The 12,610-nt window shown below is 34.0% G+C and overlaps 1 long non-coding RNA gene across 1 annotated transcript in view; it reads right to left on the minus strand.

Moving 5' to 3' along the window:
- Positions 1-6,690: 6,690 nt before the first annotated feature.
- The window catches only part of LOC110453041, a 7,885-nt gene continuing 1,965 nt past the window's right edge, over positions 6,691-12,610 (minus strand). The window contains exons 2-4 of the long non-coding RNA XR_002463247.1: positions 12,169-12,264; positions 8,715-8,888; positions 6,691-8,076 (exon numbers count right to left, since the gene is read on the minus strand). This is a non-coding gene — a long non-coding RNA (uncharacterized LOC110453041). The remainder of the gene's footprint in view (positions 8,077-8,714; positions 8,889-12,168; positions 12,265-12,610) is intronic.

The raw sequence follows: 12,610 nt of genomic DNA on the forward strand, positions 1-12,610 counted from the left end.
AGTTTAAAACGAACATAACTGTAATACCTGAAAGATATCCCATCCTTATACCTGCAAAACACTACACGGTTGTTTTTAGAATGTGCATAATAATGGTACAAGTTATAAAGAAGAGAAGTCTAAGGCTTTCCCGATACTTTGCTTGAAAATTTATATATATAACACAAGTTCATTGAAATTTCGACGTTAAAAAAAATGGCTATAAATTAAGGAGCGCCTGTCAGGGAGCCTAAAGTAAAAGAGAAAATGGGACTCTGACAAATCTAGGCGATAAGCAAAGTGGAATTGAAATGATATTTTACTGTAAAAGATGCTAAAGCACAAATAGTGATATTATGTTTTTACAATATAGCACTTGAGATAATAGTTTGTCATGGTATTACACGAATGTCTACATGATAACATGTATACCTTTAGAAATTTACCTCATCCTTATTATATCAAATATCAAAACTTTATAACAAGTTTATATAAATACAAGGGAATTTGTTTCAAAATTGCAATAAAATAAAGGTTGATGTGCACGTGTTTTGTTTTTATTTTGTGCTTATTTAGCTTTAATGCCATTCATGACAATTTGAGCAAAACTTATTTAGGCTATTTCTATATATCATCATCATCATCATCATCATCATCATCATCATCATCATCATCATCATATCATCATCAGCAGCAGCAGCATCATCATCATCATCATCATCATCATCATTAGTATCATCATATATTATTCTTACAATACAATTATCATGGTCTTTTAATGAACATCCTTTTAGCTGAATGTTCGAAACTGTGATATGGTGCAATAAAGGTTAACCTTTTGTTTTTCTGTATCGACTTAATATATGCCATTTTACTTCAAAAGCCAGTTTGCTGTCCTGAAGGACTATCAGTTCTGAGGTTGCCCCATACCTTGTACCTGAAATGTATTCTGGTATGGTTAGCATAAAAGACATGTTCACGACTACTTTGAATGAGGATAGATTAAGTACCTGTTCTTCCTTATTCATTCTGCTCCGATACAATTTTGTCTGGGCCGTATTTTTCAAATCGTAAATATGCCTTAGTGGAGCTTGAAGTATACCAGGATCATCGACTGAAGGTGTGAGGTTCATTGTAATAATTAGGTCACTGTGATCTTGGCCTCCGTCGCAATGCCGAACAGGTGTAAAATTCCAAGCGATAATAATCCAGGAAATACATTTCCAATTGTTAAGAGAAGATACTGAGGTAAAAAGTGAACTATACCAACATCACCTTATGAAGATGTGTGGTGATTATGTTTATGTCATCGTGACTTTTTGTTCTAGGTCGAACGTCAAACAAATGGAAAATTACTAGTAAAGTTTTGTCCGGGTCATTACTTTTTAACCATTGCAGAGATTTTGATGAAATCTGATCTGTACCTGTATCATGCATTTAAGGTGTTCAATGCACGGTATAAAAGGTCATGGTGACTAAAGGTCAACTGTCAATTATGGTAAACACAACTTGTTGGCACATATCATCACCGATGAATCCTAGAAGGACGGGACAGCTATGTGATGCAGTTTATGTAATTTTTGGCAAACTATGTATATTACCAGTGTTCAAGATGCTATCACCTGTGTATGTATTGCTTTCATCTTTGTTTGGTATTAAAATGATGACATATATGCGCATCAGTTTCGAAATAGAATATTAATTAAAGAATCGGTTAAATGATGCAGAACTATTTTAAGATTATGTTGAAAAATACTTAAATATGGAGGCAGGACCATGAACGTTTTATTCATCCTAATATATCAAATACATGACCATAAACTGTTCAAAAATCAAAAGAATCAATTTTCAATGATACATGCTGTTTGTATAGGATTTTGTTTTTACCGTGGCGATAGTCACGCTTCGCTTGGGTATTATAGTAATGTTAAGTAAATAATTAGGGTCGGTATATGTGTTCAATGAACTGGAAATATATCAGAACCAATACCATATCCCTATTTAAAATATTCTACTTTCATTAGATGAACAACATATACGAATACAACTTTTTACAACACATAATCACGAGACGTTCTATATTCGCAGCAATTCTTTGAAGATTTAATGACGTTTTTTGTCTAATTGTCTGTAACAACTAATTGTTTCTGGCGGTTTTGTTATACTGCAAAGGAACTTTAAGACCACGAAGAAAAACAGTAAATTTCGTTTATCTTGATAGTAACGCGATCTTTCAACAAACGTGCTCGAAATTTCGGAACGAAATCTCAAGATACATGAAGGTTTTAATGTCAAGGAATTTCCTCATATTCACTTAATTTGTCTTCATTTCAAACATAAATAGCATATGAAACAATACAGAAACAAATTCATTTAAGGATTGAATCTTGCTTTGGTCGATTTCATGGGTTAATGAATTGAGTTGGTCTTGAAACAAATATAATGTACTGCGATGCAGTTCATGTTGAATTTGTTTCAATTCCAACTCAATTCATCACCCCATGAAATCGACCAAAGCAAGATTCAATCCTTATATTTCAATCGTGTTTTTTCAATAATTGGACCTTGTGTAAGTCTACGCGTAGAGGTAATGTAAAAAAAAGACAGCCGTCATTGAAGGACCATCATGCAACATGATCGTGTACGTTGATAATTCAATACAGCAAAACTATGTAGAAACAAAACACAATACCATATTTTAAATGTCATATTTAACTTTTATTGGTGAATTCATGAGATTATGTCTAGACGCGGTGCACAAGCTCAGCTGCGATCTACGGCAGCCATCTTTTTACTAGCTTGAAGTGGAGAGCCGCTAAATTTCGAGATTCCACATCTTCTGGAATGTGAAGCTGCAGTAATAACTAAATGTCGAATTAGACAGGGAACCAGACATGGCTTGAACGGACGAAACATTTAATATGGCATTTGTCTGTTCGACTGTATTTCATATAAGACGGGACCACATGGATCTACCACAGGGGTTCGTTACAAATGTCTGAAATGCACATGCTATACTGATACGGATCACAGCACACAGAAACATACATTTATATCCCTATGCTATACTGATATGGGTCACAGGACACATAAACATACATCTATATGTTTGTTTATGTGTGCTGTGACCCATATCAGTTATAACATGATACATATGTATGTGTATTTCAGACATTTGTACCGAACCTCTGTGGAGCTACTTACACAAGGCAGAATGGGTAGAAGTAGGATTTCTAGGGCAGTACATGACTTGTCACTACATTAGCAACCGTGAGCTGATAATATTTTACTGATTTATCGTTTTTGGTTGTTTGAACAATTTCTTGTGTTGCTTCAATTAATGATTGAAACTTGCTTTGGTCGATTTTATGGCGTGATAAATTGAGTTGGTCTTGAAACAAATTTAATGAACTGTGAAGCAGTTCTTGTTGAATTTGTTTCAATACCAGTTCAATTCATCACCCCATGATATCAACCAAAGCAAGATTCAATCCTTATATTTCAATCGTGTTTTTTCCCCAAATAATTGGAACTTGTGAAGTCTATTCTGATCGTTTGTCCCGTATTCTGGAGCTTTTGCAAGTCTACGTATAGACATAATGTAACAAATATAGTCCGTTATTGTAGGACCATCATGCAACATGATGGTGTACGTTGATAATCATAACAGCAAAATTATATAGAAACAAACTAACCAGCAACAGACTTATTTCTTACTTCGTACTTGTTATGATCATTTCTTCTGTCTCCTCCTGACTATAAACTGGTCAGCCTAATTATCATAGCTCATCGTATAATGTTGTATTTGTTTCGAATCATTTTCTCACTTCATCAGTTTGGAAATATGTGATATCAAAGTTTTCCTTTTTACATAAACCATGTACGTGTTAAACGTGTCGCAACGTTTCAAGACCGACTGGTCCCTTTGTCAAGCTATGACTGAGTGAGCGATTTGTATTATTTACCTGTACAACGATGTGCACAATTGTATAGTTTTCATATCAATTGACGCGAGACGTTTCGCCTAACGATAGAGAACGTATACACTGCATCAGATACATGTAGGTTACAGGTAGAGTGTAGTCCCTGTCCCTGTTATGACAGTATCGGGTCATAACATCGATAAAATTTCCATAATTTAATCAATCAATATATTCAATTCACATTTTATAATAATCTTACATAAAAAGGTGAATATCATTGAATCATAGTGAGGTTTTTTGCTTATCCACTTGCTAGTGCGGAGGTGAATTACTATCCGGTAGTTAGTCGGTTCCGTGGATTAACTACGCCTGTGTTATTGTCTCATAATACGGAACTGCCATTGGTAGTGTTATAAAGTGGCAAATTAGATAATTTTACTCGGTGATTGTAACGATTGAATCCAAATCCTTTCCTTTTCAGTCATGTTTCGCAAATATCAAAAGACTTAAAATTGTCAAGCCAAATTTATTAAAGCCCTTTGTTTCCATGTGTAAGAACCTGTAAGATATAAATTTAAACTGTTCTATTATTTATATACAAGCGATGTTTGCGCATCATAATTAAGGGTTGTTTAACTCTTGTTTTTTGTGATTTTGTGAAAAATATCCGAATTGGTTTACAAATCATCATTGAAAAAAAACCAAATATCGGTACAAGTTTGTCATTAAGAACCCTTGATTTACTGATGTTCTCTTATTCAAAATTAGAGCCAAGACCTTGTTCAACTATATACTAGTTATTCATGAATTAAGTTAGGTTATTTAAGAGTTCTGACTCGAACTTTTTTCAGAGAAGGCAACAGAAAATTAACATGATGTTTCGTTAATGATACTATCATGATACCGGACATTTTTTTCTATAACAATCTGTTAACACTTACTCAAATAACATATGTATCATTTTTTTTTATATGTAAATATAAAACAGGGAATGTTTATTGTTTATATAGAAGGATGAACGAAACGCACATTTACTCGCATCTTTAAACTTTTGGAGTATTTACAGTATTCCGAATTTAATATATACTGTACTAAAAGGTTACTTCGTCCCTCGGTGATCTTAGAGGCAAACCTATTGGAAATCCTATAGTGGAAACAAAGCAGGGCATATATAGATCTTTATATGAGTTACTGATTACTGGTTAATTTCTAAATTATTAATGAGTTAAGTGTGAATATTATGAGCTGTACCACTATTCAAAAGAAAGCATTGTTGCTATCATAGTTAATTGTTGATATTTACAGAACACGTATGACTGGATTATTTCATTCATATTGCATCTCATAGGGAACGACAAATTTTTAAAACAATCGGCAACATAGTGATCTAGTTGAGAAGATACTTTGACATTTGATACTAATGATCAGATATTAATTCGTAATAAGTACTGCAGGACCATTGGTACAGAACCCTTGTAATAGCTAAAGGATATGTAGCGCATTCGAGTGCGATACTAAAAAAACAAGAGTCCTTGATCAAAAATCCCAAAAAGAATATGATATAATCCTCAATTAAAATACCACATGTAAAATCAACTTTGGGTAACAGTTACATTGTTTGAATATTGTATAGAACTAAACGTCAAAATGTATAATACTGTGATTGATTATGAAGTGTCTGCCGCTAAATTGTTAAACTCATGCAATGTCGACGTAAATGATATTATGTACGGTCCTACTGACGATGAAGAAATTATTTTTGCTGTTAAACAATTTAAATGAAACAAATAAAACTCTACAGAATATACATTATGGAAGATTTAAACCGAAATTACATAGTACAATTAACTTGTTATAGTGGTGGAGAAATGAATTAATGATTATCCCAAAATGTATTAATTCGTGCTTGTTTCAATTTAAACACAACTTGGACAATATCTATATAGATTGTCGAAAGGAATAAAACTGCACTAACCTGTTATAGAACAGGTTCATTTAACTATCCGATATTAAAACTAGAAGGTAATTACACATGCCATATGAAAATGGAATTTGCACATTTTATAATGTACAGGTGGTTTTAGATGAATTTTAATACATCTTCAATTGTAACAACTCTTACAGGTCACATTATAGAAATGCTCTTTCCCAGGTGTTATCTCACAAATCTCAACTGTATATACTTTCGTGATATTATGTATGAATACCATCAAACATATTCCATTATAAACCTCAGTTTTTTTATTTGTTATCAAAGGAACACTCAACCTCCTGATATTTGTTAGTCACCACATGGCTGTCTATTGTGATAGTCCATTACGTCTTCATGTAACATGTCATATTTTTGTGCAGTTTTAAAATTTATGGGATTTAAAAAAAAAAAAAATTAAAATTAATTCATAGCTATGAAATTTATAGCTGTAAGACGGTTGAAAAGTTTTGATAACCAGTTCAAAACAGTGCATCAGTATTGCAAATATTCAAATTTGATAAATAAATTGCAGGTTTGAAACAAATTTTAATGATGATTCAAAGTTAAAAGGCCTTTTAAAATTCTCAAAAATCACAAGGTTTTGTGATTGGTAAATTATACAATCATTTGCTCCGGGTGGCTGCATGTTTTATCAGCAATTGCTTAGGGAAAGATTTTACAAAACTATTGACGTATCTATATCCTACACGAAGTAAGATATTAAGAAATACCCAACATACATGAATGTGCCTGTGTTATTATAGAGTACAAAAAGGGGATGCGAAAATATTGTGAAAAAATAATTAACGAAGGCCGCTTGCTGCCCGGGTTTATTGCTTTTCAATATTTTCGAATTCCGCGCTACATATTCCACAATATATACAAACATATGTTTATTGTATCTATTCTACATAATATAATGGAATGATATTTTTTGTCTGTGTAATTGACCAAACGACTATAACGAGAAAGGTAACCTAGATAATCTACTTATTTTAATTATGCTGTATCTAGCGATTGTTTTGTGTAAAAATCTTGTTGACCCTGCTCGTGGACTATCAGTCCCCGAGCTAAGCCATAACCTTGTAGATGGAATCTATTTTAGCCAGGTTTACAAACTGTTTGTTTATAAGGGATTCAAAGATACCCTTCTCCTTTAAATGTAGATCTATATTTCAAGATTAATATACCACTTGTACCTCTAAAATCAGTAATAAATACGGTATGCCCAAAAATGAATTAGCCTGCATCATATAGACAGTTTCAAAACCGACTCGTCTCTTTAGTCAAGCAGTTACTAAGTAAGCATTTTGCATGTTTTTATCTGTACAACTATGTGACGAAATTGTAAATGGATTATGATCCCTCTTCTACGGGACAGTATCAAGTATACACAACAAACAATCAACATTTAATACTCAACAATAGATTGCAAAAGTATCGAATACATTTTTAAGTAAAATACAGACAGCCTAGCTTTAAACAAAAAACCAAAAATAACATATTTATTGAAAAAAACAAAAATAGAGATATTTTTTCCCACATGATACGGATTATATAAGATATCTCCATTTTTAATAAGAACTTTCTTAAATTGATAGAAAGCGTTTATTATATATCGTTAAATTGATAAAGATATCTGGGAGTGTTTATTATACATGTCTCAATTGATGAAGATATCTCAGAGCGTTTATTATATTTCTCTAAATTATATGATATCGGAGTCAAGACCTAAGATTCTGTAACATAATCATAAGTTGGCCCGAGACTTGGATAACCAGATCTTGCTCAGTTATAGGTAATTGGTTTTTTGCTTGCTTCTTTTAGTTTGAAAAATACTCGATTTCGCTCAAGTCTACAAAGTATCCCGTCTTGTGCCTCAAATAAATATAGCCTCTTCACTTCAAGCTATGTTATATTTCAGTGTAGATAATATTTTATTTATATCATTAGGTATCAAAAACAAAACATTTGGCAACTAAATAGAACTTAGATACGAGACATATTTAGGTAATACTGAATCGCCGTATACATTTGGTGTGCCTTTAAGTATGCATCCGGGAAACCATGCATACGTCTGTCTAATACCCGCAAATGTTCAAGTATCTGGTATTTATTTAGTCCTCTCTTCTTTTTGTCCAATGTTTCGTATCGTTCATCAACTGGATTAGCCGTGATGCGCCTATTCATAGTATGGAGATTCTGGAATTTGCAAGAGATTTTGATTGAATATTTAATGTTAAGATATAGTAAAAAAAACTGTTAAATTTTAAAGAAAATATTGTTTTTTAGTGGTTACGTAATTGTCAAAATAATAATATGTTTAAATAATGATTTGAAAGAAAGTTTTGTTTACATTTGGTTCTTAACGTACATATTTTCCTTCATGTTTCCTTAACATTTCAAATTAAAACAACGTCACCCTCTCTCTATTCATAGTTTGATTGATATATGACCTACGCGTCATATAAGTGGTAACAGCATTACCAATCGTTCTGAGAATAATATTTATAATAATAAGTCGCCATCTTGTAATTTAACAAATTTAGTTTATGATGAAATATTAAAATGTTCGGAGAAACATAATTTTAAAGTACTGTAAAAGTGGAAATTCTTGCGTGTTCAAATGTTTGCGCTGTGACTCAGGAAACTGCTTGTGATGTAAAACTTAGCAATTATAATTCTGAAATAGATATTTTTAAACATCTATAATTAAAAAATATCTTTGAATATATATTCGCGTGTGTATATTTTCGCGCTTATTCACTCAGCGGAAAACGCAAGCATATCCACGCCACGAGTATGTCCACTTTTACTGTATAAATATTGAAGCTTACTACCTTCGTTGGCTGGTATGGTAGCTACGCTAGATATTTCCTTCTACTTTGTAGCTGGCTTAGTTGCGCTTTGAATTCTTGAGAGACGTTTGACAAGTGCAACGTACAAGATGAGCAATACCAGAACGAACACTCCTAATGTGCAACCTGTCACAACTGCATCAATGTTGAATCTGTCTGTTAGGGTATTAATTAAAAATGTATTACATTTCAAAGGACTTCAAATTGTTAATAAAATATAAAATGGACACAACAATTATCTTGAAGTGAAGATTGACATTATTTAATAACTGAATATGACCGATTCACATAGCCACACATTGATCCCATTATTTAATTATATGTGATAATGTGGTGAAGAAAAATGGAATTTACTCAAGCAAAAAGACATATATAATATAAATGTTTCCGGTACCCTTGACTGACCTCCAAGCCTAACAATTTTATCTCACCCGAGCGCACTACATCCAGTGTTGGGATAACTTATTCACCGAATGCCAAATTGATGGAGAAACAACTTTATATGTATATGACCTCTCTATTTCAAACTAAACAATTCCCGTATATATATACTCTCACTAAACGCTTTGATTGAAGCATGTATAACTTCACTAAATCCTTCAAAACCATATACTATCTCATTTTACGCTACCTTTTTATTTATACTCTCAATTCGCGCTTCGCTATATATACACACTTTCACTTAATGCTTTGCAACAAGTGTCAGGGGCGTTTCTAGGATATTTGAAAGAGGGGGCGTAGAATCAAATCTTTCGCCGAGCGGATCGAGGCGAAAAATTCTTTGGACCTTTTTTTTGCTAAAAAACATAAAATAATTGTGAAATGCACTAATGTAACGGTTCCTGACTTGGAGCATGTATATTTTATAGTTAAAGTGTCAGGGTTTGACATTTTTATGCCGAATTCTCTCCATTAATTGTCTATGGTATATTAAAATGATTGAATGGATCTTAACAGCAGTAGACCAATAACGAGAAATTCCAAATTCTAGGGTATAAAGCGTTACTTAACATTTCAATAGTCCAAGGCCAGGAGGATTTTATGCACGGGAGGCGTAATTACGGTTGCCCTGGTAGAGGGTCAATGGGGAAGCTCAGAAGCTCCTTGATTTCAACAATTTAGCATCAAATTATGAAGTAGCCAGACTGATAAATATCTCTCTATTTTAGATTAAGTTCTGGTTTCGTTGAATGACACACATGATACAAGACAAACAAACACTGAAGTATAAAGTTCTTCCGTTCTAAATATTGTAGGCTTAAATGTGGAATACATGTACATGTTGAATATGAAAAATTGACGTCATTGTAATACAGTACTAAATTAAAGCAATCATGTCACTGTCTAGTTCCGATAGGTGGTATATGGTACATAGATAAATATGGTGCTTGAACTTCATGGCAAAATGTAGGTCAATGTCACTTAGTTACTCACTAATGGATATTGAAACAATATGATACTACCAAAGGCTATCCAGATGGGAAGTAAAAATGCTATACCAAATATACATGTTACTAGTAAAAATGTACCTTAACGCAAAACATAAAATGAACACAGAAATACTGACGGACTCTCATTTTCAATGAATGGTTAGACTAGTGTGGATTCATTAGAACCATTTTACGCGGATTTCTCGTGGCGTAATCGTCAATTATTTTATCATAATCGAGTTTAATGTCTCTGTGAACATAAAGAAGAAGCAGAGCAATAAGACGATCCTCCTTCATGGTGCTTCTCAAATTATTTTTGATCAACTTAAGTGATAAGTTAGCTCTTTCGATGGAGGTTGACGTGACGCTCGTCAAAGCAAGTAAGAAGAGAACTATCATGATGTTTGGAAATAAAATCGAGCATGCCCTTACATCAGTTAAGGTTGATGTAATTGACTCTGGTTTGTCCGGTTGGTTATCCCAAAACGACTTCCAGATTCTCTACTCTTGCCTGAATGTTTCGGGCGAAGGCATATCAGCATTGTAATAATCATAAATATCATTCTCCATATCTTGGGAGATAAGGTGAACTCGGGAAGGCAAAACTGACAGGGCACGAACAACAGAGACAGCCGCTTGACCAAAACGCATATCAAGTTGCTGAATTAGCTCATCAAGATAAGGTAAAAAGATTGCCCGTTTAAAGTGTTCTTTATCTGATGTAGGGGGAACATTATTACGTTGTGTCTGTCAAGCACAACGACGGGGCATTTTTAGCTCATCAAGTCCGGCCTTTACTGCCATGCCAGACGCTTTACTGTAAACTAAGTCCAACTCTTGTTCATTTTTACAGGTTTCTTCGATGATCTGTTTCACAGCTCCGATCACTTTATAACCTTCAACAATGTCCAAAGATGAGCCTTGAAGCTTAGAACTTACTCCACGTAATTAACCAAAGAAGTTGTGTACTGTATGGAAGCACATAATAAATGTACTATCTGTTATCTTGGACAGAAGGCCACGAGNTGTGTCTGTCAAGCACAACGACGGGGCATTTTTAGCTCATCAAGTCCGGCCTTTACTGCCATGCCAGACGCTTTACTGTAAACTAAGTCAAACTCTTGTTCATTTTTACGGGTTTCTTCGATGATCTGTTTCACAGCTCCGATCACTTTATAACCTTCAACAATGTCCAAAGATGAGCCTTGAAGCTTAGAACTTACTTCACGTACATAACCAAAGAAGTTGTGTACTGTATGGAAGCACATAATAAATGTACTATCTGTTATCATTGACAGAAGGCCACGAGCGTCCGTAATAGCCTTTCGGTCCCACGAACGTCCCTCATTGGAGCTTATGGCTTCTAAACACGCTACCAATGCCTCATACATTGTCGCGAATGTGTCGAGTGTGAGTGTTTGAGAGAATCTAGCATGAGATGGATTTCTGTAACCTTACAACTTTTACACAGCACTAAACTTAGATTGGGACTAGCACAATAATGATGCGTTGCGNGGCCTGCATCATCATCCCGATGTCCCCTAAGCGCCATTCCACGCCTACTACAGAACTCTAAACACTCAAGCATAGATCTGATTATATCGCGGTTCTTACCGATGATTGCTGCATTATTCGATTTCAGATTGACATCGATTCTGAGCGACTGATTGACACACGATTTCTCGAACCCGTTCAATCTAACCATCGAGTCAGCGTGATAACCAGTCTGCGCATGCTTTTTCAAATCGATAGTGGCGTCTTTCCATTTATTGAATGGTTCTGTAACCAATAATCTTGGTCGGCGACCGGATGTGTCCGCAAAAAACTTAGAAGCAAGGCAATATAACCCATCTTTTGACTTTGAATATGCTAAATCTTACTAAACCCTTAAGAAAATGCTTCCTATAATCCGAAACATATTATTGCTACAAACATGTTGCAAGATGACCGCTACATATATATGCCAGTTCGCAAGTGACAACAGTCGTGATGAATATGTTACGCACCTCCACATTGGCCATTGATCCGGTCACACATGCTGTCTGTACATCCAGTGGAACATTCTCTGTCACAAAAATCAGCGTAGTAACCAGTCTCACATTCTTAAAATAGAAAAGTAACACAATGGGCCTGCATTGCTCATCTAATCTTATTTCAGACTGTTACTTTAAACAGTTCAATATACTGAAATGCTTCAGATAGAATAAATTTACATCTGAGTTTTGCTTTTCAAAATAACCTCTTAAGGGTTATTTACACTCATTTGACCCAAGTGACCTTTAAAGTGTAACAATGTCATTCAACAGAACACATTTGGTAGTATTTAATCCGATCAAGCCACTGGCCAAATATCATCTTTTTGTGCCCTTTGTCTATTGAGAAGAAAATTTACATATATTACTTTATATGAACTAGAAAGTTGGTCAAGGTCATTTGTTTAAAATAACT

The sequence above is a fragment of the Mizuhopecten yessoensis genome, unplaced genomic scaffold, assembly GCF_002113885.1.
Source record: "Mizuhopecten yessoensis strain PY_sf001 unplaced genomic scaffold, ASM211388v2 scaffold7069, whole genome shotgun sequence".
NCBI lineage: Eukaryota > Metazoa > Mollusca > Bivalvia > Pectinida > Pectinidae > Mizuhopecten > Mizuhopecten yessoensis.